This window comes from Wyeomyia smithii, chromosome 2, assembly GCF_029784165.1.
Source record: "Wyeomyia smithii strain HCP4-BCI-WySm-NY-G18 chromosome 2, ASM2978416v1, whole genome shotgun sequence".
Taxonomy (NCBI): Eukaryota; Metazoa; Arthropoda; class Insecta; order Diptera; family Culicidae; genus Wyeomyia; species Wyeomyia smithii.
This window is the reverse complement of record NC_073695.1, coordinates 180,755,669-180,760,341: the sequence shown is the minus strand read 5'-3', so window position 1 is coordinate 180,760,341 and position 4,673 is coordinate 180,755,669. Positions and strand designations below refer to the sequence as shown.

Genomic DNA, 4,673 nt, shown 5'->3' with positions numbered 1-4,673 from the left:
CTACTAGAGTTTAATCATTTTTGAATGTGTTTATTAGATGAAACTCGTAAACACAGGTTTTGCCCTAGAACTACAACTGAAGAAAAGATAGATTATAGAAGATAGAAAGCTTTTTAATCATTACTGTGAGTTTTGGTGCTTCCAGTAAAGATAACTTTTTTCAGAGACTTCAATGAGTTTTCCCGTATGCCAACGTAGAAGCGATGAACCTGGCGAGAACTTACCGCGTGGCATTTTGACGCACTTCTGCATACACAAGGTGCTTCGAAATTCTCAAGAATGGTCAAAAAGCTATAATCTTTTTAGGGCAACTCAAGGTCAAATGATCATTTCCTTCTAGTTGATTCTGCAGAAATAGTCCCGAAAAAACTGGGAAACTTTATGACCACTTTTGAAAACTAACCAGCAATACGGTTGATTCAGATCTTACGGAGTGTTACCTGATGACCACGATAGTCCATATCCCGGTAAACTCTTTCACTCTCAACGGCTCATATAGCAAGGCCCATACGGGTGTTTCTTCGGGAAGATTTGTTGCAACAAACGTGATGCAATTTACACTTCATGAATGAGATCTGCGAAAAAGGGTTCAAATCGACACAATCTGTACCGACTTAAAGTCTACATTCGTCAGATTTATTGCCCTTTGCTACGTACCAATCCATTACCGGCTTGGAGTAATGGCACGAAGCGAGATCCGGCCAGAATAGTGTGAGACCACGGTGAGAGCGAAGGAAGGGCAGCAAGCACTTCTACAAGCATTCCTCTCGATAAATCTGCCCGCTTATGGAACCGGTTGTAACGAACGGCTTGCTGTACCATCCGCAGATCGCCAGACACTTCTTCGCGAATTTGTCCGTCTTTCTCTTTCGGAACATTTCCGCAACCTCCATGCGGGACGTACCGACAAAAAAATCGAGGCCGAGGATTTTTTTGGTGTCCGCCTTGTTGTATGTCTCCAGCCACTCACGGTACAGCTTCCGCGCACGGCATTTGGCCACCATGTTTCGCTTGTCAGTCCGGTTTGGCGCCTTCCTGACTTTACACACGTAGCCCAGCCCGCTTCAGTGTCTGCTGGACGAACCACGTCGACGAATAGAGGTCACGTCTCGGGTAGAAAAGTTTGGGTTCTTCTCAGAGTACTGCCTTATCTTCCGTGTCTTCTCTGGGTATACCTTTTTCGGGTTTCAGCCACTTCCAGCGCATCGCTTGATGATCTTCGTCTTTCGGGTCATCTTCACAACGGGATACACGGTGGAATGGTGAATTCCAAGCCTACTGCCGATCCATCTGTGCGACTGACCAGGATTACCGATCACCGCACCCAAGATTTACTGGCGTAGCTCTTCTTGTTTCGATTAAATCTCGGAAACTACTTGACAGTTCGCTTTAAAATTTTGCACACGTTAACATAACACTCTAAACTAGTATTACCCAAAATTTTATTATTTTTTACCTGCGAGATAAAAAGTTACAACCAAAACAGAGTGTCGCATTTTTGCCCGAGTCCAATCTTTAGTTAACATTTTTTTTAAACTATCACATTGAAGCCGAGGAAAGGAGTTTAAATTGTGAAGGGTGTCTTGCAGGATTGCGATATGAGCACATCATTTCTCTGGACCAGCATGGATTCAGGCCGAAGCGCTCGAGGACGACAAATCTGATTACTTTTACATCGGTTATTACACGAGAAATAAAACGAGGTCATCAAGTAGAAATTCAAAAACTTCATTCAGTTTCAAAAAATCTTGAAATTTTGCGAAATTTGGCACAGCCTTATTAATTACTACCTGCTAATTCGGTTTCGTTTCTACTTGATTGGCAGAACTATGTCGATTAAGTTCTGTGATCTGGTGTTCCTCAAGGCAGTCACTTCGGACCATTTTTTTCCTGCCTAATTGAACGATGATGATGAATTGAACGATTTAAATTCAGTTTTCAAATGTACGAAATTATCTTACGCTGACGATTTAGAACTATACAACACAATAAAAAATACTCTAGACGCCCTGATGCCACAACATGATTTTGAAGCCTTCGATGATTGGTGCCGAATTAACAGGATGTTAATCAATGTGTCTAAGTGCTTAGCTATCTTCTTCGGTCGGAAACATGCCAAGTATCTTCACGAGTAACTTAGTCTAAATCGTAGTGACCTACGGATAATTACGGGACTCCTCACCGGACACTGTCCCGCTTTTTATCATTTAAAGAAAATCGGCGTAGTGTTGAACGACACCTGCCGATTCTGCAAATCTGAACCAGAGAGTTCAGAGCATTTGCTTTGCTCTTGCGAAGCTCTTGCTTCCTCTAGGTACAACTTCTTAGGAAGCTACCTTTTAACTCCATACCAAGTGTGGAGCTCTAATCCCAAACAGGTAATTAGTTTCATCAACTATGTTGTACATAATTGGGGTACAGGTTTACAACAAAACAGTTCTACTCCATCAATGAGTACGAGCAATCCGTAACCTGTGCACAGCAATCGGGGCCCGCCACAAAAGACAATCAGCAAGAATGTCGCAGTGGCATTTCAGTACCCAGTGCCCTTCAGGCATACAGAAAAAAAATCTTCACGAGTACAGCTTACAAGGGACTATTTTGAGTCGCGAAACGGTAATAAAGAATCTAGGAGAGGAGGATACAGTTGAACATACAGCGGCTATCAACTGGAGAAGTGGCTACTGAGTACCTGCGGTTGGTTGATGAGCGGATCGAACATCAAGTTGTAGGTAGCCTGAATGAACAGTGGAGGCATATCCACAGTGCAATCAGCACCACAGCGAGAGAAATGTTGAGTACATCTGCGACAGCCACGTTCAATGAGTTGTTTGACGATGAGTGCCAGCGAGCGACGGAAAAGAACCGCGCAAGAGTTCACATGTTATCCAACGCTGTGACTCGTCAGAGCGTAGGAAGATACCGGGAAGCTAGGGCTGCTGAAAAAAAAACTCCATCGCCGGAAGAAACGACAGCATTGGGGGCGGATTCTTGCGGAGGCGGAAGGTTGCTTCTCTAGGCACGATGCGTGAAGCTCCTGCAAGAATATGAATGAAATCAGGAACCGGAACGTGTCAGCTCCTGACATGTGAAACAATAGGGAGGGGAACCTGATTACCGATAGAACGTAGGTGGCCAGGCGTTGGAAGGAACACTTTAGTGTGCTGTTGAATGGTGAGGAAAACAGCGTAGTCGAAAGGAGCAGGATGATGACGAAGCTTGGGACCCACCTTCCATGGACGAGGTTAAGAAAGCAGTGAAAGAACTGAGGAACTGCAAGGCAGCTGGTAAGAGCGGCATTACAGCCGAACTTTTCAAAGTCGGGAGTGAACAGCTAGATCGTGTTTTACACCGGATCATGCTGAGAGTGTGGTCCGAGGAAGAATTGCCCTCGGACTGGTTGGAGGGTCTCAAATATCCGATCTACAAGAAAGGCCACCGCCTGGACTGTAGTAATTATCGAGACACAACCCTTCTCAACAGCGCTTACAAATTTCTCTCCCATATTCTGTTCCATAGACCGAGGCCGTTGTCGGAGACCTTTGTTGGCGATTACCATTGTGGTTTTCGAGGCGGACGCTCCACTACGGACCAAATGTTCACCTTGTGACAAATCCTCGATAAATTTCGAGAATTCAACCTGCAGACGCATCATCTGTTCATAGATTTTTGGGCAGCGTACGTTATAGTAAAGAGAAATAAGTTATTGCGAATTATGCTCGAACATGGTTTCCCAACGAAACTGATTAGGCTGATACCCTCGAGGGCTCCAATCCATGCGTCAGGATAGCCGGTGAGATAGCGGATTTCTTCGTGACGTTAGTGGGCTGTCAAACTTATTGTTCAACATCGCATTGTAGGGTGCCGGCGTGCAGAGAAGCGGCACCATCATTACGAAGTCTCACGCGGACGATAACGACATCATTGGTATCAACCGTAGAGCAGTGGAAAAGGCCTTCGGATCTCTCAGGAGGGAAGCTGCGAGAATAGGGCTCATCATTAACTCTGCCAAAACGAAATACATGGTGGCTGGTAGAGAGCGTGGTAGTTGAAGCATGAACGTTGAAAGAGGCCAATCGGCGAGCCCTTGGTGTTTTTGAGCGTAGGGTTTAGCGTTCAATCCCTGGCGACAAACTAGAAAATGGTGTTTGGCGCAGACGCATGAATCATGAAGTGTACCAGGTGTACGAATCGGCGGATATAGTTAAGCGGATGAAACACGGCAAGTTGAAGTGGGCTGTGCATGTAGCTAGAATGCCGGAAAAACGATCAGCGAAGACTATATTTAGCAGAAATCCCGATAGAGGCCGTCGACCTCGAGGTAAGCCCCGCACTAGTTGGATGTGGGCTGTCGACGACGATGCCCGCAAAATTGGTTTTAGGTGAGATTGGAGGTTAGCAGCCCAAGACCGAGTGACATGGTTACGTATTCTGGATTCGGCTGTATCGATGCAGTCAGTGAAACAACGCGAGGGGTGGAGTGCCTAGGAGGGACCGAGAAAAAGAAGCACATAAGAAGCAGCAAACCATATGAAGCGTCAGATGGGAGAGAGATATCAGAAAGCTAGAACTACCGAAAAATGGCTTCATGCACGAAACGAGGATCTTCTATAGAGCGAATCAAAAACACGACCATGCCAGTTTCTGCTATGTGTAATGACAGGAAAAAGAAC

General features: G+C 45.4%; 1 protein-coding gene across 3 annotated transcripts in view; it reads right to left on the bottom strand.

The window, feature by feature from the left end:
- Positions 1-4,673, bottom strand: part of LOC129724450 (kin of IRRE-like protein 1) — a 907,851-nt gene that overhangs the window by 458,440 nt on the left and 444,738 nt on the right. The gene's annotated exons all lie outside the window — the stretch shown is intronic.